Source organism: Ranitomeya imitator, chromosome 7, assembly GCF_032444005.1.
Source record: "Ranitomeya imitator isolate aRanImi1 chromosome 7, aRanImi1.pri, whole genome shotgun sequence".
Taxonomy (NCBI): domain Eukaryota; kingdom Metazoa; phylum Chordata; class Amphibia; order Anura; family Dendrobatidae; genus Ranitomeya; species Ranitomeya imitator.
The window spans coordinates 155,752,397-155,780,153 of record NC_091288.1 but is presented as its reverse complement, the minus strand read 5'-3'; the positions used below and the strand labels follow the sequence as shown (position 1 = coordinate 155,780,153).

Below are 27,757 nucleotides of genomic sequence, written 5' to 3'. Positions count from 1 at the left end.
ATTCCGTACCTGGCCCTTTTGTTGGGCAGGTATTGACGGAATCCGAGCCGCCCCTTAAAATGGACCAAGGACTCATCCACGCAGATGTCCCTTTTGGGCACGTACACTTCAGAAAACTTTTTGTTGAAGTGTTCGATGACCGGCCGAACTTTGAACAGACGGTCAAAGTTGGGGTCATCTCGTGCGGGACACTGTGCATTATCGGAATAATGCAGGAATTTATGGATGGCCTCAAAACGTCTCCGAACCATGGCCATTCGGAATACTGGAGTGTTATATAAAACATCTACACTCCAATATTGCCGCATTTCTGGCTTCTTCACGATCCCCATGTGGAGGACCAGGCCCCAAAACTGCATCATTTCAACTGCGTCTACAGGAGACCAGTTGGAAAATGATGTACCGGGGTTTTGCTCCAAAAATTGACGAGCATACAAATTAGTTTGCTCCACCATGAGGTTAATAAAATCCTCAGAGAAAAAGACTTTGAAAAAGTCTGTTTCTGTGAGGCCCGTGGTGTCAAACTTGATTCCTGATTCTGCCACAAAATCAGGAATCAGTGGCTCGTAATTTTCGGGGGGCGAGGTCCATGTGGGTTCCGCAGTGGGGAGCGCTGGTTCAGGAGTGGTGGGGGCTGCCTCATCTTCTGTCCTGGGGCGTCTGCGTGGTGGTTCCGCAGGACCCGAGGAGGAAGAGGAGGAGGAGGAGGAAGAGGATGAAGAATCAGAAAAGTGAAGAAAAGTGGGATCCTCTCCCTCGCTATCAGTGTCGGAGGCAAGGAAAGCATATGCCTCCTCCAATGAATAGCGCTGTTGGGACGAACGGGACGAGCGGGACATTTTTGTGTGAATATGGTGATTGGGTGCACTTTATTGATAACTGTATGTGTATGTGTGGGGGGATAGTGATTTGTGCAAACTTATCTGAAAAGAAAATGCTAAAAGGAGAAGAAAAACCTGTAAAAAAAGAAAAAAGGCAGGCACAAACTCTGATAAGAGAACTGCGTCACTTATCAAAGTTTGGCGGCTGCGGGATGTGTGTACGGAGGTTGCGCAAAAAGGCTGAAGGGAAAAAAGCGAGCGCGAGAGTTGATCGGTGAACTGCGTCACCAATCAACGCTCGGCGGCTGTTAAATGGGCGCACGGAAGGAGGTGCAAAGGGGGGTAAAAAGAGGGGGAAGGGAGATGGGGGTGGAAGTGGGGATTGGGCAGGGATCAGTGATCAAAACGTACGGTTGTAGTCAGGTGGCGCAAAAGGGGGGTGAAAAAAAAAAAAAGGAAAACGGCAGGCACAAACTCTGATAAGTGAACTGCGTCACTTATCAAACTTTGGCGGCTGCGGAATGTGTGTACGGAGTTGGCGCAACGGGGGTGAGGGAAAAAAAGCGAGCGCGAGCGTTGATCGGTGAACTGCGTCACCAATCAACGTTCGGCGGCTGTTAAATGGGCGCACGGAAGGAGGTGCAAAGGGGGGTAAAAAGAGGGGAAAGGGAGATGGGGGTGGAAGTGGGGATTGGGCAGGGATCAGTGATCAAAACGTACGGTTGTAGTCAGGTGGCGCAAAAGGGGGGTGAAAAAAAAAAAAAGGAAAACGGCAGGCACAAACTCTGATAAGTGAACTGCGTCACTTATCAAACTTTGGCGGCTGCGGAATGTGTGTACGGAGTTGGCGCAACGGGGGTGAGGGAAAAAAAGCGAGCGCGAGCGTTGATCGGTGAACTACGTCACCAATCAACGTTCGGCGGCTGTTAAATGGGCGCACGGAAGGAGGTGCAAAGGGGGGTAAAAAGAGGGGGAAGGGAGATGGGGGTGGAAGTGGGGATTGGGCAGGGATCAGTGATCAAAACGTACGGTTGTAGTCAGGTGGCGCAAAAGGGGGGTGAAAAAAAAAAAAAGGAAAACGGCAGGCACAAACTCTGATAAGTGAACTGCGTCACTTATCAAACTTTGGCGGCTGCGGAATGTGTGTACGGAGTTGGCGCAACGGGGGCGAGGGAAAAAAAGCGAGCGCGAGCGTTGATCGGTGAACTGCGTCACCAATCAACGCTCGGCGGCTACTAAATGTGCGCACGGAGGCGGCACAAATGGGGGTGGAGGGGGTAAAAAGAGGGGGAAGGGGGGATTGGGGTGGATGAACGGGGATTGGGGTGGATGAACGGGGATTGGGGTGGATGAACGGGGATTGGGCAGGGATCAGGGATAAAACTTACGTTTAGTTGTCTTCTTTCTTTAGCAGGGATTGTGGTGCTACAGGCTGCTGTGGCACCACAATACCCAGCACGGCAGGGAGATCCAGGCACAAAATCCAGCAGGGAGATCCAGCAGTATGACCGCTCTGTAGGAATCCTCAGCTAGAATGAGGACCCTGCAGAGCGGTCATACACAGGTCAGGCAGGTGACACAGACAGGTCACAGAGCGGTCATGCTGCTGCTGTGACCTGTCATTGGTGGGATCGACCATAACATCGATCCCACCAATCAGAGCTTTCCTGGTGACCTGGCTGTGACCTGCCTAGGATCGGATCTGTTCGCGCCATCCTAGGCAGGTCACAGCCAGGTCACCTGCAGGGCACAGAGCGGTCACAGCGTGATCGCCGCTGCGCCCTGTGATTGGCGCGATCGACGATGACATCGATCGCGCCAATCGGCTCCTGCAGGCCCTGCTGGGCCTGCACTGTGTCCTATCCTAGGATCGGTGCTATTAGAGCACCGATCCACGCAGGTTCCGGCAGGGCACAGCGCGGTAATACCGCGCGGTGCCCTGCGATTGGCGCGATCGATGCGATCGGCGATCGCGCCAATCCGGGGTGTTCTTGCCGGTGCCTGGCGTTGCCAGGCACCGGACCTAGGATCGAGTACATCGGTACTCGATCCTAGCCTGTGACCTCATTGTTTCAGCCGCTCCGATTGGCTGAAACAATGAGAATGGCTGTGATTGGCTGTTCAGAATTGAACAGCCAATCACAGCGATCGAGAGGGCGGGTGGGCGGCGACAATGCCCTGGATGCCGAGGCCATCTCCCCCCAGGTGAGATGGCGTCGGAATTTTAATGCGATCACCGCGACTTAAGTCGCGGTATCGCATTAAAGGGCAGGACGTACTATCCCGTCAAGGGTCAGATAGGCCCAGGGCACCTCGACGGGATAGTACGTCCAAGGTCACAGAGGGGTTAAAACCAAGCTCTGGCACCGGGACTACAGAGCGGAGCGTGCAGCCGCATAGCAATACATGGAGCCACACGCTCCGCTCTAGAGTGCCGGTGCCAGAGCTTGTTTTTAACCTGTGAGACTCGGCCATATCTCGCTGTAGTGTGATCCTGGCCTGAGGGCAGTCTCACACGTCCAGATAATTCCGTGTGCCGGTGCATTTCTGTGGCACATCAGTGTGGCACACGTGTGGTACACGTGTGCCCACTGGGTACCACACGCACCGTGCAGGAGACAGCGCTAAAGTTTAGCTGTCCCCTGCATCTGGTGCTGAAGACGCGATTCATATCTTCCCTGCAGCAACGTTTGCTGTAGAGAAGATATGAATAATCATGTTTCAAATAAAGATCCACGGACCCATTGACTTTAATGGGTCCGTGTAATCCGTGCGCTCCCACGAACACTGACATGTCTCCGTGTTTGGCACACGGAGACACGGTCCGCAAAAAATCAATGACATCTCCACAGATGCATTGATTTCACTGTGTCTACGTGTGTCAGTGGCTCCGGTACGTGAGGAAACTGTCACCTCACGTACCGGAGCCACTGACGTGTGAAACAGGCCTTAAGGTACCTTCACACTGAGCGACGCTGCAGCGATACCGACAACGATGTCGATCGCTGCAGCGTCGCTGTTTGGTCGCTGGAGAGCTGTCACACAGACAGCTCTCCAGCGACCAACTATGCCGGTAACCAGGGTAAACATCGGGTTACTAAGCGCAGGGCCGCGCTTAGTAACCCGATGTTTACCCTGGTTACCAGCGTAAAAGTAAAAAAAAACCAAACACTACATACTTACCTTCCGCTGTCTGTCCCCGGCGCTGTGCTTCTCTGCACTGTGTAAGCACAGCGGCCGGAAAGCACAGCAGTGACGTCACCCCTCTGCTTTCCGGCTGGCCGGCGCTCACAGCCAGTGCAGAGAAGCAGAGCGCCGGAGGACAGACAGCGGAAGGTAAGTATGTAGTGTTTGTTTTTTGTAACTTTTACGCTGGTAACCAGGGTAAACATCGGGTTACTAAGCGTGGCCCTGCGCTTAGTAACCCGATGTTTACCCTGGTTACCAGTGAAGACATCGCTGAATCGGCGTCACACACGCCGATTCAGCGATGTCTGCAGGAGATCCAGCGACGAAATAAAGTTCTGGACTTTCTGCAGCGACCAACGATCTCCCAGCAGGATCCTGATCGCTGCTGCCTGTCAAACTGAACGATATCGCTATCCAGGACGCTGCAACGTCACGGATCGCTAGCGATATCGTTCAGTGTGACGGTACCTTTAGTCTGAGTGAAATCTGCAGCAAAGGCACTGATAAAAGTGACATGCTGAAGATTTACATCTCTACCAAATCTGCAAGGAAAAATTATAAGTAATGTTTGCACGAGACATCAGCATTCTCAGTCACTTGCTGGCATTAGGAATCCCTTTAGGTTTGGTGACAAATCTGTGCAGAAAAATCTGCGACAATCTGCAGCGTGTGAACAGGCCCTAACACATACAACATAACATATAACTGGCATTTGATATACTGTATAAGGCAAAGTTCACATTAGCGTTTGAGTCCACAGCGTGGTGCCGCGGACTTCTCTCCTTAAGCTCCACCTACTTCCACATGCGTCCTGTGTACCTATCTTTAACATTGTGTATGCAGGGACATGTGTTGTATGCGGTGCGTCCTTGTGCGACGCTTTGACGTGCCTGCCAAACGCAACATGTTGCATTTTCTTGCGTTCTAAGGGGACGTCAAAATGATGCATGCGGATGCATCCACATACAATGTATGTCCCTGCGTACACAATGTTAAAGATAGGTACGCAGGACGCATGTGGAAGTAGGCGGAGCTTAAGGAAAGAAGTCCGCAGCACCACGCTGGGGACTCAAACGCTAATGTGAACTTTGCCTTATACAGTATACGCATTTCTGTATGTATAATACAGATGTAGGATAGTGTGTACACGGTATAACCTCTGATCTCTGTATTATTTTTTGTACCAGGCTCCGGCTGGATCAGTCCAGGGCAGGATTCAGTATTGTGTCTCTGGTCACTCTCAGGTACAGGGATGGAGATTTATTGCAGGAGATTGAACTTTCCTGCAGAGCTGGTGACCCTGGAGCTGATAACCTGTCACTAACAGGGGACCCTGAAAGTTCACTCTCCTGCAATAAATCTCAGTGATCAGCAGAGCAGCCGCTGACTCTACACAGGAGCGGCCCTAGACTTATCAGCGTCCCCCTCCTCACCACACAGCTCTACAGCACTCACCATCAGCAGACCTCCTGTCTGAGCCGCCCACAAGCTCCTCTCCGGCCGGATGAAGATACAGCCGCGCTCCCCCACTTCAGCAGAGCAGACGGCCGCACACAGGGAGCTCTGTCTGCGTCTGTGTCTGCTCCACTGTGATGCCGCCTGCACAAATAAAACAAGGTGGCCCCCTGGCGGCCTTAATCAGCTGCTTAGTGACCGGCCCAGGGGGCAAATGCCCCTCTCCCACCTGGCCCAGTCCGCCCCTGTCCCCGACTTCGTGTTGGGGATTTGGTTTGGTTGTCATGTCATCATGTTCCTATGAAGGTTTCCTCTCCTAAGTTTAAGCCTCGGTTGATTGGGCCATATAAGATTTCTGAAGTTCTTAATCCTGTGTCATTTCGTTTGGACCTTCCAGCTTCTTTTGCCATCCATAATGTGTTCCATCGGTCGTTGTTGCGGAGATACGTGGTGCCTATGGTTCCCTCCGTTGATCTTCCTGCCCCGGTGTTGGTTGAGGGGGAGTTGGAGTATGTGGTGGAGAAGATTTTGGATTCTCGTGTTTCGAGACGGAAACTTCAGTACCTGGTCAAGTGGAAGGGTTATGGTCAGGAAGATAATTCCTGGGTTTTTGCCTCTGATGTTCATGCTGCCGATCTTGTTTGTGCCTTTCATTTGGTTCATCCTGATCGGCCTGGGGGGCTCTGGTGAGGGTTCGGTGACCCCTCCTCAAGGGGGGGTACTGTTGTGAATTCTGTTGTCAAGCTCCCTCCTGTGGTCGTGAATGGTACTTCGGCGAGTTCCGTCTATGGGCTCCCTCTGGTGGCTATGAGTGAAGCTGCGGCTTCTGAGGTTCCTTACACAGGTGACGTGGTTTATCCTTTGGTTGGCTGTTCTATTTAACTCCTCTCAGATCGTTACTCTAGGCCAGCTGTCAATGTTTTTGCATTCGTTCAGTTCGCTCCTGGATCTCTCTGGTGACCTGCCTTCTCCTGCATAAGCTAAGTTCCTTATAGTCTTATTTTGTTCTGTTTTCTTGTCCAGCTGGTTTTCACGATTTTGTCTTGCTAGCTGGAAGCTCTGGGATGCAGAGTGGCCCCTCCGCACCGTGAGTCGGTGCGGAGGTCTTTTTTTGCACACTCTGCGTGGTCTTTGTAGGTTTTTGTGCTGATCGCAAAGTTACCTTTCCTATCCTCTGTCTATTTAGTTAGTCTGGCCTCCCTTTGCTGAACCTGTTTCATTTCTGCGTTTGTGACTTTCATCTTTACTCACAGTCAATATATGTGGGGGGCTTCCTTTACCTTTGGGGAATTTCTCTGAGGCAAGGTAGGCTTTATTTTCCTTCTCTAGGGCTAGATAGCCCTTAGTCTGTGACAAGGCGCCTAGGTCTGGTCAGGAGCGCTCCACGGCTATTTCTAGTGTGTGTGATAGGATTAGGGCTTGCGGTCAGCAGAGTTCCCACATCCCAGAGTTCATCCTGTATGTGGTTTAACTATCAGGTCATTCCGGGTGCTCCTAACCACCAGGTCATAACAGTTGTGGACAACATTTTTGTTGGTCTACCTGACCATGGTTTTGTTTTTTACAGATACCATGATTTTCGATTTGTTAATCACAGTTTTCCTTGGATATCTTTTTGTATCCCTTTCCTGTTTTATACAGTTCAACTACCTTTTCCCGTAAATCCGCTGACAATTCTTTTGCCTCCCCCTTGACTCCCAATCCAGAAATGTCAATGGCTACGGACCCCTACTCTTCTCAATCTATACACTTAGCCTGGGACAACTCACAAAGTCCCATGGATTCCAGTACCACCTTTATGCTGATGACACTCAGATCTACCTCTCTGGCCCAGACGTCACCTCTGCTGTCCTTAATCCCAGAGTGTCTATCAACCATATCCTCCTTCTCCTCTCGCTTCCTCAAGCTCATTGTGGATAATCTGAACTCCTCATCTTTCCTCGATCTCACAGATCTTTCTCACCTGGTCTATCTATCACAATAAATCATCTTTCCCCCATCTCACGCGACCCCCCCAACGAACCTATCCATTACAGTAAATGGCTGCCCACTCTCCCCAGTCCCACAAGCTCGCTGCCTCGGGGTAATGCTTGACGCTGATCTCTCCTTCAAACCACATATCCAAGCCCTTTCCACTTCCTGCCGACTTCAACTCAAAAATATTTCACAAATCCGTTCATTCCTCAACCATGAATCTGCAAAAACCCTAGTCCATGCCCTCATCATCTCTCACCTTGACTACTGCAACCTCCTGCTCTGTGGCCTCCCCTCTAACACTCTTGCAACCCTCCAATCTATTCTAAACTCTGCTGCCCGACTAATTCACCTGTCCCCCCGCTATTCCCCGGCCTCTCCCCTCTGTCAATCCCTTCACTGGCTCCCCATTGCCCAGAGACTCCACTACAAAACCCTAACCATGACGTACAAAGCCATCCACAACCTGTCTCCTCCATACATCTGTGACCTCGTCTCCCGGTACTTACCTACACGCAACCTCCGATCCTCACAAGATCTCCTTCTCTACTCCCCTCTTATTTCCTTTTCCCACAATTGTATACAAGATTTCTCTCGCGTATCACCCCTACTCTGGAACCCTCTACCACAACACATCAGACTCTCGCCTACCATCGAAACCTTCAAAAAGAACCTGAAGACCCACCTCTTCCGACAAGCCTACAACCTGCAGTAACCACCGATCGACCAAACCGCTGCATGACCAGCTCTCTCCTCGCCTACTGTATTCTCACCCATCCCTTGTAGATTGTGAGCCTTCGCGGGCAGGGTCCTCACTCCTCCTGTACCAGTTATGACTTGTATTGTTTAAGATTATTGTACTTGTTTTTATTATGTATACCCCTCCTCACATGTAAAGCGCCATGGAATAAATGGCACTATAACAATAAATAATAATAAATGACATCACGCTTTCCCCCGACCCGGAAGTTCGCTGCCTCGGAGTAACCCTCGACTCTGCCCTGTCCTTCAAACTGCACATCCAAGCTCTTTCCACCTCCAGCTCAAAAATATTTCCAAAATCTGTCCTTTCCTCATGCCCTCATCATCTCCCGCCTCGACTACTGCAACATCCTTTTCTGTGGCCTCCCTGCTAACACTCTTGAACCCCTTCAGTCCATCTTTAAAGGGAACCTGTCACCCCGAAAATCGCGGGTGAGGTAAGCCCACCGGCATCAGGGGCTTATCTACAGCATTCTGTAATGCTGTAGATAAGCCCCCGATGTTACCTGAAAAAGGAGAAAAAGACGTTATATTATACTCACCCAGGGGCGGTCCCGCTGCTGGTCAGGTCGGATGGGTGTCTCCGGTCCGCTGCGGCGCCTCCTATCTTCTTTCCATGACGTCCTCTTCTGATCTTCAGCCACGGTTCCGGCGCAGGCGTACTTTGCTCTGCCCTGTTGAGGGCAGACAAAGTACTGCAGTGCGCAGGCGCCGGGCCTCTGACCTTTCCGGCGCCTGCGCACTGCAGTACTATCCTCTGCCCTCAAGAGGGCAGAGCAAAGTACGCCTGCGCCGGAGCTGAAGATCAGAAGAGGACGTCATGGAAAGAAGATAGGAGGCGCCGCAGCGGACCGGAGACGCCCATCCGACCTGACCAGCAGCGGGACCGCCCCTGGGTAAGTATAATATAACGTCTTTTTCTCCTCTTTCAGGTAACATCAGGGGCTTATCTACAGCATTACAGAATGCTGTAGATAAGCCCCTGATGCCGGTGGGCTTACCTCACCCGCGATTTTCGGGGTGACAGGTTCCCTTTAACTCTGCGGCCCAATTAATTCATCTCTCTCCTCCGCTTCTCCCCTCTGCAAATCTCTTCACTGGCTCCCATTCCCACAACATATCCAGTTCAAATTACTAATACTAACCTACAAAGCCATCCATAACTTGTCTCCCCCATATGAGTCGCCCGCCAGGGCCGTGGGGTACTCGGTACCAGGTCCGGTCGGCTTAAAGGGGGATGTAACAGTGGCGGCGATCCGGTCCATGGCCCTGGGCACTCATGTTAAAGGGAAAGTTTTTAAAGGGGTTTTTAAATAAAGTTTGTGTTCATGACACCACCTGTGGTATTCGTTCAGTGGGGACCGACGCTGCTTAAAGGGGTCCACTGGGGTGACGTTAAGGTAGGTGAGATGTAACTTCCCACAGGTGAAGTAGGTCCCCAGGGCTCCCGGTACAAAGGTGAAGATGGTGAGTGGTGCAGTAAAGAACAGAGGATACGGGTTTGAAGTCTCTTTACCTGGTTTACTGAAGGCTTCAGGCAACCGCAGTCCAGAGCACCAGATCACAGGTACAGGAAGGGTCTGGCCAGCTTGGAAGCGAATTCAGAATCCCCTTTACTGGGTGGAGTTAAAAGCCTTCCTATTAGCGCGGTGGTGTTGTAGTCCCTTACTAACTATGGCTTCTGGCAAGGTCCTCACAGTTCTCTCTGTCCTCCTTAAAGGTGGGACACAAACCCGTATGACAGGTGGCTCGAGCCTTTTTACAGGGTCTCTATCACGACCCGGGCTCTATGCGTCACTGTGTCTCCTGGTTATTACGGCAGACAGGTGATGTGTAATCCAGCTGTCCTGCCGGTTTCTGCTGTGCCTCCTAGAGTCCGACACAACCTCAGTCTTCCGGCTACTGGAATCTGCGCTCTTCTAGGGAGGTAGCCCAGTCGCAGCTGTCCTCCCCAATTGTCACTCTCCTGTGCTTCGCTCTCCTGCACACTCACTAAATGCTGTTCTTCCTTCTGTATATCACTATCCAGGAGCTGCAGCACCTAGGGCTGCACGGCCCCTCACTGCTCTCTGCCTCAGACTGTTTCAGTCTGCTGTCTGGCACGAACTAACTATCTTTCCCTCCAGACCAGAATATATATATATATATATATATATATATATATATATATATATATATATATATATATATGGGAGCCACCCTTAAGCAGGATCAGAGCTCCCCCTTCTGGCCTGGAGTGTGAACATGTCGTGTGCTTTGTGATTACCTGATGAGAAGATCTTCCTTTGCTTCCAAGCGTGACATCACCGTCCCCGTGAGGAAAGCAATGCCACTGTGACAACCAGGACTCTGGGGTGTCACACTCCCCCCCTTTAAGTCCAGTACTCACGGACAGGGAAAAGAAAACAACAGTTACAGGTGAAATAAAAGACATACAAAATATTTAAATGCATGTAAACAGGTAAAACAGGTTAATTAATGTAAACTTGTGCTTCCCTTTATGGGAGGTAATTGATACTTGAATATTGCTGGAACATACAGTATATACAAAAATATAAATAACTTTTCAAAAAAAGAACATTTACTATGAAACGGCGACTACCCTTACGGGTATACTTCTTAAGATTTTTTTAATTTAAAGTGCAAAACCAAACATCAGCTTTACCTTCATTTTCCTACTCTCACTATAATTCTTCAACACTATCTGAGTACTTTTCCTATCTCGCATGCAAAATACTATCTATTTCTCTTACAGGGTAACTTATTGGGCTACATATTCTGACTATCTGACACATTTTAACAACAATAAACTTTTTTTGTCATTTTAACTGTATAACAGCAGCAACGAAGCGAGGGACCCGTCATAAACCCCCAATGTAGGTCTTGGCGGGCTACAAGGCATATATCCAGACCCGGTGTTCAGCCACGCAAGATGGTTTTGCTCTTCAGGTCTCAGGAACAAATCAACTTTTAAGACATTAGCAATTGTTTTTTTACGGTTGTTTGTAAAACCAGTAGGAAGCACCTAAGTAGGTGCCATCTATGTACAAGAGAGTTAGATTGTGGACCATTCACTGTCCATGGCCTCAGTATCTTTAAACAAATAATTGAACGGTTAACGGAAACCTTGTCAGATTAAACAAAACTTTTTAAACTGGTAACTTATTGACAGTCACGTTCTTCTTTCTTATTTACTTTTGGTTGTTTCCATGGTAGCACTTGGCATTGGCTTCTTCCTGGCCTGGGAAGTTCATGGTCCAAAGTTACTCCTGGGAACACATAAAGATCATGGCTTTTGTACTCATGTACTGTCAGGTCATGTCCTGCGATAGGGCTCTGTGTGGCCTGGGTACACATGGTAACTGGTGCTGTAGCCACTGCAGTCTCAGTAGTTGTCATAGTGCAAACTGTCATTTTGGTAAAGGCTTTAGGGGTTGGTGTCACAGTTGAAGCAGTAGTTGTAACCACTTTGGCACTAGATGGTGCTGCTGGTGTCTTAGGCCTAGTACCCTTTAAATTAGGAGCAGAGTCTTCGACCTTTCTCACATTCAAGGCATACCATCCCTTGTCACCAAAATGCCGGGTGTAAGTTACAGTGTCACCTGAATTCAAGTCCCTGTCCGGGTGTCCTTCCCTGAGGTGAGATTCCACATCTCTCCTGTTAACAAACACCTCTGGATACAGGTCTGGCTCTTTTATGAACACCCAGCCTCTTTTCAGTCTGAAGGCTACTACAGTGCCCTGCCTCAGAGGGGCCTGGTTTGTTTGTCTCTGCGGGCCTGAGCTTTAGCGTACAGATCTTTTTGTCAAATGCTTTACGCGTGGCCTGGTGTTCTTTATCTTTCTTTTCCCACTCTTGTGCAAGCTGCTGCTGATATTCCCCCCAGCTGAGGACTTCCATCACTTCTCCTTCTTTTCTCTTTACCCCATGGAACCCAATGAGATCTGTGCAAGGGTTCACCCAGCGGTATACTGTCCACTCTGCGTATACCTCTCCTGGTATACTGATGGACTGAATCGGGGCTCCCATGCTGCTTTCCATACCCGAGGCCTGGTCCCATTCCCCCAGGATCTGAACCCGACCGGATTCACAGCATGGCGGTGCAGATAGTGGGCCCACTAGGAGTTCCTCGACTACTGGGGCAGGGTTGGTCTCCTTACCTGCCGTTGCGGTGTCTCCGATGCCGGTCTCCTCTGTTGACAAGGGCCGCCGGATAGGATGCTGCTCCTGCGTCCACAGGAGTTGGTTGCTGAGCTCTTGCATCTCCGCCTTCAGGAACTCCGGGACCTCTGGTGACGGCTCACCATGGCTTCCATCCTGGTAGCTGGAGGAGTCCTTCAAGGGCGGAGATTCTTCTTCCTCCTTCTCCCGCCATTCAGGATCAGGAGGAGGATCTTGCTGGCTGACTGGCATGTCCTCAGGGTGCAAAAATATTTGGAATGGGCGGCCATTGTTTTTGCACCGCACAGCTAGTCCCCACCCACAATGGTCCACTTTTCTTTCTTCTGCGCCCCTCGTGGTGCTATAATGGCGGCAGTCTCACAACAAATTAGTCTCTGAGGCACACAAGACCCATTTCAAAGGGTCAGTCCATCCTGTTCATGACGGCAAGAATGAGTCGCCCACCAGGCCCTGCGGTACAGGGTCCGGTCGGCTTAAAGGGGGATGTCATGGTGGTGGTGTCCTGGTCCATGGCCCTGGGCGCCCATGTTAAAGGGAAAGTTTTTAAAGGGGTTTTTAAATAAAGTTTGTGTTTGTGACGCCACCTGTGGTATTCGATCAGTGGGGACCGATGCTGCTTAAAAGGGGTCCACTGGGGTGATGTTAAGGCAGCTGAGATGGTATAACTTCCCACAGGTGAAATAGGTCCCCAGGGCTCCCAATATGTAGGTGAAGATGGTGAGTGGTGCAGTAAAGAACGGAGGACACGAGTTTACAGTCTCTTTACCTGGTTTACTGAAGGCTTCAGGCAACCGCAGTCCAGGGCACCAGATCACAGGTACAGGAAGGGTCTGGCCAGCTTTGAAGCAAATTCAGAGTCCCCTTTACCAGGTGGAGTTAAAAGCCTTCCTATTAGCGCGGTGGTGTTGTAGTCCCTTACTGCCTATTGCTTCTGGCAAGGTCCTCACAGTTTTCTCTGTCCTCCTTAAAGGTGGAACACAAACCCGTATGACAGGTGGCTCGAGCCTTTTTACAGGGTCTCTATCACGACCCGGGCTCTATGCGCCACTGTGTCTCCGGGGTAATAGGGCAGACAGGTGATGTGTAATCCAGCTGTCCTGTCAGTTTCTGCTGTGCCTCCTAGAGTCCGACACAACCTTGGTCTTCCGGCTACCAAAATCTGCGCTCTGCCAGGGAGGTAGCCCAGTTGCAGCTGTCCTCCCCAACTGTCACTCTCTTGGATTCAGAATATTCATTTCTCTTAAGTATCGGCACACGTGTCCGCCGGCCCCAGCAGGAAGCAGGTGGCTGACAGTGCTCGCTACTGAAGAAGAATGGATACTCACCACTCTCTGCAATGAACGGTCTCGGTGAGTATTCCGGCAGCTGTGCTCTGCTTGTGAGCAGCGCATGATGTCTCTGCCATGCGCTGCTTACAAACATTAAGCAGATGCTGGCACCAGAGCAGGACACTGCGACTGCGAGGGAGCGAAGGAAGGTAAAAGTAAAGGTTTGCTTTGTTTAATCTTTTCTGATGGGACCATGGATTCCAGGACTGGGATGGGGCCAATCAATTATACAAGGAACTGGATGGGGCCAATCAATCATACCAGCAAGGGGATTGGGTCAATTAATCATACCAGGAACTGGATGGGGCCAATCAATCATACCAGGAACTGAATGGGGCCAATCTATCATACCAGGAACTGAATGGGGCCAATCTATCATACCAGGAACTGGATGGGGCCAATAAATCGTACCAATAACTGAATGGGGCCAATCAATCATACCAGGAACTGGATGGGGTTAATAAATCATACCAGGAACTGGATGGGGCCAATCAATAATACCAGGAACGGAATGGTGCCAATCAATTATACCAGGAACAGGATGGGGCCAATCAATCATACCAGGAACAGGATGGGGTAAATCAATCATATCAGAATAAGAATGGGACCATGCATACCCGGACTGGGATGGGACCAATCATAACAGAATAAGGATGGGGCCATGCATACCAGGATAGGGATGATGAGACCAGGCATACCAGGATAGGGATGAGATCATGCATACCAGGATGGGGATGAGGGGGCCATGCATACCAGGATGGGGATGAGGGGGCCATGCATACCAGGATGGGGATGAGGAGCCATGCATACCAGGATAGGGATGAGGGGGCCATGCATACCAGGATGGGGATGAGGGCCATGTGTAAGGGTTGGCCAGGCAGGTAGTCGTGGCTGAGGACTTCTGCTCCATCACAGACTTCTGCTCCATAACACCCTGGCCTCCCCTCACATACACTTCATGACTCCCAGTTAGCATACCTGCTGCTCCTTTAGTAAGTGTACCTGTGTCTCCAGGTCCAACTCCTTCAGAATCTTTTCTCTTCTTCAGGGGAATCTCTCCTCAGACGATTTCACACAAACAGAGACAGTCCATTGCAACTTTCAACTGAACAACTTTAGTAACTTCAAGACACGTCACATCCATTCTAAGCAGTACATGTCTTCTTTCCCTGCACTATTCTTCCTGTCACACAGCACGTACCGGGGTCGTACTGTACCTCACGGTTTCTCAGAGTCTTCCCTGTTCAGCTCTATCACGGTCAGGCATCCTGTAATCTGTTTCGCCCCAGTCACAAGCCCTTCAGTCCCCGAAATCAGCTATCCTATTGGTGTGGATGGCCTGGCTCTTGCCTAAACCGTTACGTGGTCACTGCTATTGCTGCTGTCACTGCTGCAATCTTCCACACTGACCCTGCATAGCTGGGCTTGCTCTTATGGTCCGATGAGTTTTATAGTCCCAAAAATATAGTATATACATAAATGTATATACAGTATATATATATAATGTGTATATATATATATATATATATATTTCAAGCCTACATCCACAGACCAGTGGTCAATTATCCAGGATGTTGTTCAGAAACTGTGCGTCTGCTTTGATGCTCCTTTAAAGCATGGGATGGTGTCACAAAAAATATCAACGTAGATTTCTTATTTGTTCATTCATTTTGCATTTTTTAATTAATAAAAATAAACTATTAACACTTCTATTTTTTATTGCATTCCTTCTTGCCAGCATTTCTCACATCTGCCTAAAAGTACTATGCATATGAACAATATAATATATATAGTAATGCCCGTTTGTACCACCTCACAGGATAATGCCTCCTTTGTGTTCTGATGTGTTCTGACATGGCAATACTGCTCTTTTAATTCATTCCTAAATTGCCCAATGAATTTTCTTTTTTAAATTGTAATTTTTATTTAAATACATTTTTCAATCTTTACAGGAAAAGAAAAAGATTTAGCAATTTTTAATTTTTCACTATCATTTATAGTTTGCCAACCAATAGTATTCTATAATAATACTTTAACTTTCTGTTAAAGATTTTCAAGTATATAAAGTGTAAAAGCTCATGAACGAACACACAGACTCAGACAAAAGGAAAAGGGGGGACATGATATGGAGTGTTGTGACCTATTATTATCCATTTCATAGAGGTCATATATTTAACATGGCCCAAAAGAAATACCAAGGAGACCAAATAAGGTTAAGTCTCTCTACAGTGTTGTCATTAAGGGCTGCCCGGTAATCAAAATTTCCTGATACCCTTGAATTGCCCAATGAATTTTAAGATTCCTCCTTAGTACATGTCCCACCAGGGCCGGGACAAAATATTTTGGTGCAGATGAAGCCAATGATTCACCCCCTTCCAACCCAAAGCAAAGGAATGGCTTAAAGACTAAGGACCCGTAATCCACATACCTCCTTCCCCTCCGATGGGTTAGGTAGCAAACTCTAATGATCACTTCCACTAGCATTGTTACCTTTTCGCAAAAAAAATGTTATCAAAAGTTAAAAAAGTGGTGTACTTTAGGCATGTGACTTAATTGTGAGTGCAATTTCCATATTAGATTTATTTTATTATGCAGTGCTTATATAGCACTATCATATTCCACGCTTTACACACATTATTATTGCTGTCCCCAATGGGGCTCACAATCTAAACTCCCTATCAGTATGTCTCGGAGTGTGGGATGAAACTCACACGAACACAGATTTTGTCATTGATGGGATATGAACGCAGGACTCCAGCGCTGCAAAGTAACAGTGCTAACCACTAAGCCACCATGCTGCCCATGACAGAATCAATCATTTTTGCAGACCACTTACACCAGGGGTGGGGAACCTTTTTTCCAGCCGGGGGCCATTCGGAAATTTCTACCATCATTCGGGGGCCACACCAAAATGATCACCTTGAAAATTACCCAGGTATATTTAGTCAATTAATTACGGTAACTTACCCTTAATGTGACGGCTGGAGCTGCTTCTCTTCGGTGCAGCTGTGATGTTAGGTGATACTGATCATGCTGCTTCTCACAGCTGCTTTTTCAGGTTTGTATCGGCTAGGAGAGCAGTCAACTTTTTGTCATAATAACTTTTGTAAATCATATACATCACCATAGGACACGCTGGGACTACTGTATATACATCACATAGGAGACACTGAGACAGCTGTATCTACAGTGCCTTGCGAAAGTATTCGGCTCCCTGGAACATTTCAACCTTTTCCCACATATCATACTTCAAACATAAAGATACCAAATGTAAATTTTTGGTGAAGAATCAACAACAAGTGGAACACAATTGTGAAGTTGAACGAAATTTATTGGTTATTTTAAATTTTGGTGGAAATTCAAAAACTGAAAAGTGGGGCGTGCAATATTATTCGGCCCCTTTACTTTCAGTGCAGCAAACTCACTCCAGAAGTTCATTGTGGATCTCTGAATGATCCAATGTTGTCCTAAATGCTTAATGATGATAAATATAATCCACCTGAGTGTAATCAAGTCTCCGTATAAATGCACCTGCTCTGTGATAGTCTCAGGATTCTGTTTGAAGCACAGAGAGCATCATGAAGACCAAGGAACACAACAGGCAGGTCCGTGATACTGTTGTTGAGAAGTTTAAAGCCGGATTTGGATACAAAATGATTTCCAAAACTTTAAACATCCCAAGGAGCACTGTGCAAGCGATCATATTGAAATGGAAGGAGTATCATACCACTGCAAATCTACCAAGACCCGGCCGTCCCTCTAAACTTTCATCTCAAACAAGGAGAATACTGATCAGAGATGCAGCCAAGAGGCCCGTGATCACTCTGGATGAACTGCAGAGATCTACAGCCAAGGTGGGACAGTCTGTCCATAGGACAACAATCAGTCGTACACTGCACAAATCTGGCCTTTATGGAAGAGTGGCAAGAAGACAGCCATTTCTCAAAGATATCCATAACAAGTATTGCCAAGGCAAACAGGATCATGGGGTGCATTAAAAGAGATCTGGATACACATGATGAGAGCATTATACTGCCTCTGTACAAATCCCTAGTTAGACCGCACATGGAGTACTGTGTCCAGTTTTGGGCACCGGTGCTCAGGAAGGATATAATGGAACTAGAGAGAGTACAAAGGAGGGCAACAAAATTAATAAAGGGGATGGGAGAACTACAATACCCAGATAGATTAGCGAAATTAGGATTAATTAGTCTAGAAAAAAGACGACTGAGGGGCGATCTAATAACCATGTATAAGTATATAAGGGGACAATACAAATATCTCGCTGAGGATCTGTTTATACCAAGGAAGGTGACGGGCACAAGGGGGAATTCTTTGCGTCTGGAGGAGAGAAGGTTTTTCCACCAACATAGAAGAGGATTCTTTACTGTTAGGGCAGTGAGAATCTGGAATTGCTTGCCTGAGGAGGTGGTGATGGCGATCTCAGTCGAGGGGTTCAAGAGAGGCCTGGATGTCTTCCTGGAGCAGAACAATATTGTATCATACAATTATTAGGCTCTGTAGAAGGACGTAGATCTGGGGATTTATTATGATGGAATATAGGCTGAACTGGATGGACAAATGTCTTTGTTCGGCCTTACTATGTTACTATGTTTAAAGTTTGCAACAAACCACCTGAGAGACACACCAACATGTGGAAGAAGGTGCTCTGGTCAGATGAAACCAAAATTCAACTTTTTGGCAACAATGCCAAAACATATGTTTGGCATAAAGGCAACACAGCTCATCACCCTGAACACACCATCCCCACTGTCAAACATGGTGGTGGCAGCATCATGGTTTGGGCCTGATTTTCTTCAGCAGGGACAGGGAAGACGGTTAAAATTGATGGGAAGATGGATGGAGCCAAATACAGAATCATTCTTGAAGAAAACCTGTTGGAGTCTGCAAAAGATCTGAGACTGGGACAGAGATTTGTCTTCCAACAAGACAATGATCCCAAACATAAAGCAAAATCTACAATGGAATGGTTCACAAATAAACGTATCCAGATGTTAGAATGGCCAAGTCAAAGTCCAGACCTCAATCCAATCGAGAATCTGTGGAAAGAATCTGTGGAAAGAGCTGAAAACTGCTGTTCACAAATGATCTCCATCAAACCTCACTGAGCTCGAGCTGTTTGCCAAGGAAGAATGGGCAAGAATTTCAGTCTCTCGATGTACAAAACTGATAGAGACATACCCCAAGTGACTTGCAGCTGTAATCGCAGCAAAAGGTGGCGCAACAAAGTATTAAGATAAAGGGGCTAAATAATATTGCACGCCCCACTTTTCGAATTTCCACAAAAATTTAAAATAACCAATAAATTTAGTTCAACTTCACAATTGTTTTCCACTTGTTGTTGATTCTTCACCAAAAATTTACATTTGGTATCTTTACGTTTGAAGCATGATATGTGGGAAAAGGTTGAAAGGTTCCAGGGAGCCGAATACTTTCGCAAGGCACTGTATTGTTATGATCCGGTGACCTTGGAGCAGCATGAAAACTATCACTGGAGTAAGTGGTAACTATACTGACCGCAAATCCTGATCTTAACACCGCAACTAGAAGTAGCCGTGGGATGTACCCAACAACCTAGACACCTTGTCACAGCCGGAGGACTAAATACCCCTATAGATGGAAATAGGAAGACTATCTTGCCTCAGAGCAGAACCCCAAAGGATAGGCAGCCCCCACAAATATTGGCTGTGAGTAGGAGAGGAAAGACACACTGTTAGGTCTCGAGTTCCCGCTTCTGCACAGGGGGAATCTCGGGCCATCTCCGCTGCGGTCTCCCATTCTTATCCAGCCGCAGTGGAGTCTGCTCAGCAGGTACGTCGGTCCCAGCGTCTTGCTCAGTCTCACTCTGTACAGAGAGTTACTGCTGCTTCTTCAGCTTCTGCCATTAAAGCCAGTGCTGGTCAGCAGCGAGCGGACTTCTCTGGGACTAAGTCCTTGTCTGCACACACTGAGCATGCCCAGGGCAAGATCTCCCGTTGGAGATCAAGGGTCATGTGCTCAGGCTCTGCAGCACATTCCATTGGTCCTCTTGGCAGGTCTTGGAAGGGCAAAGTTTCTGTGGCCACTTCCTGTGCTGCAACTATATAAACTGCGCATGACCGCACGGCCATGCGCTAGTGTACATTTGCTTACGTGTGTTTGTTGTGAGTGCAAGTCGTCCTTGGATACCCCTTCCCTATTGAATGTCTGTTCGCGGAAGGTGTATGGTTGCTATCTAGCGCCCGACTTATCCTACAGCACTAATCACACGTTACAGCGTCCAGTTGCTGTGACCGCCAGTACGGCGCTGTGCACTTCCTCTGTGCTTTCCTTACCCAAGCCTGGGTGGTTAGTGACGTTCGTCAGTGCGGCACCGCATGCACTCTTGTGCCCTAATATTGTTATTCTGCTTCCTTACACACCCAGTTGCGGTGTTGTGCCATCAAGGGTCTAATCGGACTTCAATCCTAGTTGGGGTTGAGTTCGCTGACTACTTGATCGCCTTCTATGTGCGGTACCGCGATCTTGTGACGCAACAGGATCGCTTCCTTCACGCTGGGTGAAGTTTAACCCACGTGTGTATACTTATGAGTACCGCCATATAGTCCGTCATTACTTAGCAGCAGGTTCCATCTCTGCACGATGGACCCCGGGCTGCGAACGCACCATACACTATCTGTCTTATATTTGGTGCGTTCCGCTAGCCCTAACACACACACAGGCAGAAAAACAGGATTTAGCACAAGAGGCCACTCTAGCTAAAATAGGAAAGGATAGGACAGAGTTCTGTGTGGTCAGTATTAAAACCCTTCCAAAAATATCCACAGCAGATTATACAAAAAATTCCTCCATCTAACTAAAGACGTGGAACGTATATCTGCAACTCCAGAGACTAATACACTCAGAGCAGGAATACAATAAAAAAACAAGCACACAGCTTGTGTGCCATGGAAAAAGAAACAGACACTTATCTTTGCTGAATTGGCAGCTAAGCAGGAGAAGCCAGACAGAGAACCAACACTTCCCAAGAAACATTGTCAACTGGCAAGGACTAGAGTCCTGCAAACCTAAATACCCCAGTCAGAATTGCAATTAGTAGATACACCTGTCCAGGACTGCAGCCCCGGGACAACTGCATTACCACCTACAACCACCGGAGGGAGCCCAAAAGCAGAATTCACAACACTGTATATCACATAGAGGACGCGGAGACAGCTGTATATACATCAAACAGGAGATGCTGGGACTGCTGTACATACCTAACATAAGAAATATTGACACTGCTGTATATGCATCACAGGAGACTCTGGGGACATACATATTACAGGAGAGGCTGGGGGCATAGACATCCCAAGAGATGCTGGGACATATTCATCACCGGGGAGGCTGGGGGGAATAGACATCACTGAGGGGCTATATACATCACTAGGAAGCACAGACTGCACTGGGGGTATATATTTGTCCCTGAGGGAATATACATCACTGATGGGGTCACATACATGACTGGGGGCTATATACAGCACTGGGGGCTATATACATCACAGGTTTGGGGATATACAGCACTGGGGGCGATATACAGAACTCACTGGGATATACAGCACTTCTGGGGCAAATGCAGCATTGGGGAATATACATATCACTTGGGGCACATACAGCCCGGGGGGGGGGGAGGGGGATATACAACACTGGGGGGGACAGGCAGGGGAGGCACATAGATCACCGGGGGGACACAGAGATCACCAGGGGAGTGGCACAAAGATCATGGGGGGAGCACAAAGATCACAGGGAGGCACAGAGATCACCGGGGGGGTGGCACGAAGATCACGGGGGGTACAAAAATCACAGGAGGGACATAGCTGGAGGGCACAGAGATCACGGAGGGGCAAATAGCTGGAGGGGACAGAGATCAGAGGGGGTAAAGAGATCACATGGGAGCACAAATATCACGGGGGGTACATAGCAGGGGAGCTATTGATCACAGGGGGCACATAGATCACAGGGGGCAGAAAGCTGGGAGTCACATAGATCACAGGGGGGCATATAGCTGGGGGCACAGAGATCACAAGGGGGCATATAGCTGGTGGGCACATAAATCACAGGGGGCATATAGATGGGGGGTACAGAGATCACAGGGGGCATATAGCTGATGGGCACATAAATCACAGGGGTGCATGTAGCTGGGGGGCACAGAGATCACAGGGGGACTTATAGTCAATTGGCACATAAATCACAGGGGAGCATATAGATGGGGCAGAGAGATCACAGGGGGAACAGAGATCACGAGGCTCATAGCGGGGGCACAGAAATCACAGGGGGACATATAGCTATGGGACACAGAGATCACGGGGGGGCACAAAGCTGGGGCCACAGAGATCAGAGGGGGCACAGAGATCACATGGGGGCCCATAGCTGGGAGGCACAGAGATCACAGGTGGAGCATATAGCTGGGTGGCAGAGATTATATTGGGGCACATAGCTGGGGGGCACAGAGATCACAGGGGGCACATAGCTGTGGGGCATAGATCACCAGCAAAAATCACCAGGCACAGAAATCACCAGCAGACAGGCACTGAGCTGCCGGCACAGAGAAAGCTCTGGACTCTCTGGCAGCAGCTCCTCTTTCAGGACAGGATGATGGGAGAGCATTGGGCGCTAAACCCACCTACCCGGTGAAAACCCCGCCCGCCCCATGACATCATCATTCATGTGCAGGCAGTGTTCTGTAATGAAAGCTGCATGAACTTGGGGGTTAAAGAGTCGGCAGCTGGCAGAATATGGCTGCCGCCCAAGCATTACAGACTCTGGTGACCTGCCGAGGGCCCCATGAAAAGTCACCGCGGGCCGCATGTGGCCCGCGGGCCGGAGATTCCCCACCCCTGACTTACACAATACAGGAGAAATATAGTGATATTCATCCCTGACGTCCTATATTTTAAATGTAGAACCCAAGGATAATTATGGAAACTAATAAAGCGTAACTATAATTGGGGCTATTTAATTTCAATTAAGGTGTCCAGCATTTGGAAAATACCCTAATGGAAAATAAACACATAACCATTATAAATAAGGGGATACGTCTTATGGTTTTTGAGTCCGTCATGCGACAAATAGAGCTTGCACAAAACTAATGGTGGTTCTGATGAAGTATTCTGGTGACATATTCATGTAGTGATGGTTGTTCTAGTGCTGTATTCATGTAGTGATGATGATTTTGGTGATATAGTCATCACCAGAACCGTCATCAGCACATGAATACAAAGCCAAAATCATTATCAGTACATAATTAGAGTACCATAGCCATCAATACTACATTAATATGGCACCAGAACCACCATCAGTAAATAACTACATCACCAGAACCACCAGCAGTACATGAATATGGATCGCCCCCAGACACAGGGCAACGACTTCTCTGTACCGGGCCTCTCTGGTTCGGCCCTGAGACTGTCACGGTGGCTAGACCCGGTCCGCGACCCTGCTAAGGGGCGTCCAATAAAGGTGGTACAGTCTGTCAGGGATTCGTGACGCCACCTGTGGTGTTCGGTCAGGGTGACCGACGCTGCTGTGGGGTCCGCTGGGGTGATGGAATGGCAGCTGGATGGTATACCTTCTCACAGGTGAAGTATGTCCCCAGGGCTTCCCAGTAAGGTGGATGGTGATGGTGTGAGGTGCAGTCAATAACGAGGACACAGGGTTGCAGTCTCTTTACCTCTTTACTGAAGACTTCAGGATCCTCAATCCAGAGCACGATTAACAGGGCTTTCTGAGACCGGCCGGTCCGATGGGCACATCCAGAGTTCCCTTTGCAGGTGCCTACCACTAGCGCCTGTATGTTGTAGTGCTACCCTGCTGAGCATTCGGAATAGTCCTCACAACTGCTGTTCTCGTTCGTTCGTACTTTCTAGTTCTCTTTATTTCTCTCTCGCTAGTTCCAGATGTTACTAGTTTCTCGTCCCCCAGGTATGTTATGGCTAGGACGCACCCGTATGACGGGAAGGCTCGGAGCTCTTCCGGGATCCTAGAGACGCCCCTCTACACGCGTTGCCCCCTATGTCTTCGTAGGAAATTTAACCCCTTTCTGACCTCGGACGGGATAGTACGTCCGAGGTCAGCTCCTCTGCTTTGATGCAGGGCTCCGCGGTGAGCCCGCATCAAAGCCGGGACATGTCAGTTGTTTTGAACAGCTGACATGTGCCCGTAATAGGCGCGGGCAGAATCGCGATCTGCCTGCACCTATTAACTAGTTAAATGCCGCTGTCAATCGCCGACAGCGGCATTTAACTACCATTTCCGGCCGGGCGTCCGGAAATGACGTAATCGCTGACCCCCGTCACATGATCGGGGGTCGGCAATGCTTCACAATAGTAACCATAGAGGTCCTTGAGACCTCTATGGTTACTGATCCTCGGCAGCTGTGAGCGCCGCTCACAGCACACCTGCAATTCTGCTACATAGCAGCGATCTGATGATCGCTGCTATGTAGCAGAGCCGATCGTGCTATGCCTGCTTCTAGCCTCCCATGGAGGCTATTGAAGCATGGCAAAAGTTAAAAAAAAAGTTAAAAAAAATGTGAAAAAAATAAAAAAATATAAAAGTTTAAACACTCCCCTTTCGCCCCAATCAAAATAAATGAATTAAAAAAAAATCAAATCTACACATATTTGGTATCGCTGCGCTCAGAATTGCCCGATCAATTAAAAAAAGCATTAACCTGATCACTAAACGGCGTAGCGAGAAAAAAAGCGAAACGCCAGAATTACGTTTTTTTGGTCGCAGCGACATTGCATTAAAATGCAATAACGGGCGATCAAAAGAACGTATCAGCACCAAAATGCTATCATTAAAAACGTCATCTCGGCACACAAAAAATAAGCCCTCAACCGACCCCAGATCATGGAAAATGGAGACGCTACGGGTATCGGAAAATGGCGCAATTTTTTTTTATTTTTTTTTAGCAAAGTTTGGAATTTTTTTTCACCACTTAGGTAAAAAATAACCTAGCCATGTTAGGTGTCTATGAACTCGTACTGACCTAGAGAATCATAATGGCAGGTCAGTTTTAGCATTTAGTGAACCTAGCAAAAAAGCCAAACAAAAAACAAGTGTGGGATTGCACTTTTTTTGCAATTTCACCGCACTTGGAATTTTTTTCCCGTTTTCTAGTACACGACATGCTAAAACCAATGAAGTCGTTCAAAAGTACAACTCGTCCCGCAAAAAATAAGCCCTCACATGGCCAAATTGACGGAAAAATAAAAAAGTTATGGCTCTGGGAAGGAGAGGAGTGAAAAACGAACACGGAAAAACGAAAAATCCCAAGGTCATGAAGGGGTTAAGGTAGACAGCCAACCTATAATTAACTGTCCTGCGGAGTTCGAAGTAAGGCCTAGAGTCAGTTACTCTCGTGGTGTTCCGGCCACCGGCTACGCGCCTCAGTAGGATGTTGCCTCGGTCTCACGGCACGACTCCTATTGGCTCTCCTATTGGCTCGAGTTCATATGAGGACAACCAGCAGAGGGCGCCCTCTTATGAACTCGAGCCAGGGAGCTTTCTAGGAAAGTTCCCACGATCTAGGAACAGCCAGCAGAGGGCGCCTCACCGCAAATGAAGCTAAATATAGATCATTGACCTATATTTAGCTTCATTCGCCGGGGTTTTGCAGAAATGAGCATCCTGCATTAGCGGAGCTCGTGTCTGCAAAATATTTTAACCCCTTCAGATGGATCTACATCGTTGGACGTGCCAGATCCTCGGAAGGTATGTATATTGTTGGTTTATTTTTTTTATTTAATTTACAGATCGAGGGTCTTCAGTGAGTTGATTGAGAGTAGAATAAATTAATACAACAGCCTTTGTGATTTTTTCAATAAATTTTTAATAATGTGTGTTTATTTTTTTTAACCCTTTACTAGTATTGGATTAATAATGGATAGGTGTCATAATTGACGCCTCTCCATTATTAATTAGGCTTAATGTCACCTTACAATAGCAAGGTGGCATTAACCCTTCATTACCCCATATCCCACCCCTACACGGGAATGGGAAGAGAGTGGCCAAGTGCCAGAATAGGCGCATCTTCCAGATGTGCCTTTTCTGGGGTGGCTGGGGGCAGATGTTTTTAGCCAGGGGGGGGCCAATAACCATGGACCCTCTCCAGGCTATTAATATCTGCCCTCAGTCACTGGCTTTACTACTCTGGCGGAGAAAATTGTGCGGGAGCCCACGCCAATTTTTTCCGCCATTTAACCCCTTATTTTACTAGCTAGAACGGCCAAATTTTGCATAGACACACTACTAACATTAGTAGTGTGGAATATGCAAAAAAAATGGTGATATGAGATGGTTTACTGTATGTAAACCAGGTCTCATATCATGTCGGGTTTAGGAAGGAGAAAGCAAAAGCCGGTAATTGAATTACCGGCTTTTCAAAGGAGACCCGTGCGTAAAAATCGGACAGCAATACGGATGTCATACGGATGTTGCGATAAAAAAATCCCATGACACTCGCAGACGTTACATCAGTTTTTTCGGTCCGTAAATCGGACCGTTTTTTTCTCACACAAGTGGAAAGGGGCCCTAACAATGGTAAGGAGATACTGGGAGTTGTTAGTAGCAATCATCAGACTGCGGACCATACAGAAACCACAGTATTGATGAGAATTAGTCAGTATCACAAATAAACATTTACATCCAGGTACCTTATAGATTACATCTTACAGTTGTCTCTTTCTGTTCATCTCCATCTTGTCTAGATGCCATTATGATTTTTCACATCCACATCTGTTCTCTGTAGACCTTGCTCTTATCCAGTCTTTTGCTGGACATCCGGACACAGTGCATAAAAATATCTGTCCATGTTATAACCCTAAATAAGCCTCCTATTGTATAGGGTCTCCATAATGTCTACCATTATTAGCTATAACCGCCACACTATCCGCCCTTATGAACCATGGCCTATACCATGGCTGTCACCTAATTTTTAATTAAACTTGCTGTATCTCCACACTGTCCCCCACCATGCTAATCCCTCTCCATATTGTACCTCTATTTCACGCTGTCCCCTTTCCATCTCCATTTTGTGCCCCTTTTCACACTATGCCCCCATACTGACCACCACGCTGCCCTCTTCAACCTGTAATCACTCCTCACACTGTCACCGTACACAGCATAATGGTCACCACAGCCGCCCATATGGTATGATATCCACAACCTCCCAAAATATAGTATGGTCACCACCACAGCCCCCCATATATAGTATGATGTCCACCACAGACCCCCATAAATAGTATGTTGTCCAAAACAGTCCCCATGTATACTATGATGGGCCCCCAAAACCCCATACAATATTATGGTCCACAAACACCCCACACAGTATGATATTCACCACAACTTCCTATCCAGTATGGTCACAACGCCCCATATACTTTGCTGTCACCTTTACATCCCTGTTGTGAATTCTGTTGTCAAGCTCCCTCCTGTGGTCATGAATGGTACTTCGGCTGGTTCTGTCCATGGGCTTCCTCTGGTGGTTGTGAGTGGGGCTGCGGCTTCTGAGTTTCCTTCCACAGGTGACGAGGTTCATTCGTTAGCTGGCTACTCTATTTAACTCCACTTAGATCATTGCTCCATGCCACCTGTCAATGTTCTAGTATTGGTCTAGTTCACTCCTGGATCGTTTTGGTGACCTGTCTGCTCCAGCAGAACCTAAGTTCCTGCTTGTTTTTCTCTTGTTTGCTATTTTTCTGTCCAGCTTGCTAATTTGATTTTTGTCTTGCTTGCTGGAAGCTCTGGGATGCAGAGGGGCGCCTCTGTTATGCTGTGCTATCAGGCAACACAGTGTGCAGTAATCAGCGCACATACAGTGATATGGCAATAACCCAAAAACAATAGAACAAGCTCTGAGACGTGGAATCTCTGCAGACTGTAATACCTGAACCTATCCTCACACAACTAAAAGCAGCAGTGGATTGCGCCTAACACTACCTATGCAACTCGGCACTGCCTGAGGAGCTGACTAGCCTGAAGATAGAAATACAAGCCTGACT

The 27,757-nt window shown here is 48.0% G+C and overlaps 1 long non-coding RNA gene across 1 annotated transcript in view; it reads right to left on the bottom strand.

The window, feature by feature from the left end:
- Window positions 1-23,668, bottom strand: part of LOC138644982 (uncharacterized) — a 109,553-nt gene extending 85,885 nt beyond the window's left edge. Inside the window, exon 1 of the long non-coding RNA XR_011314699.1 lies at window positions 23,422-23,668. This is a non-coding gene — a long non-coding RNA (uncharacterized lncRNA). The remainder of the gene's footprint in view (window positions 1-23,421) is intronic.
- Between the last annotated feature and the right edge of the window lie 4,089 nt (window positions 23,669-27,757).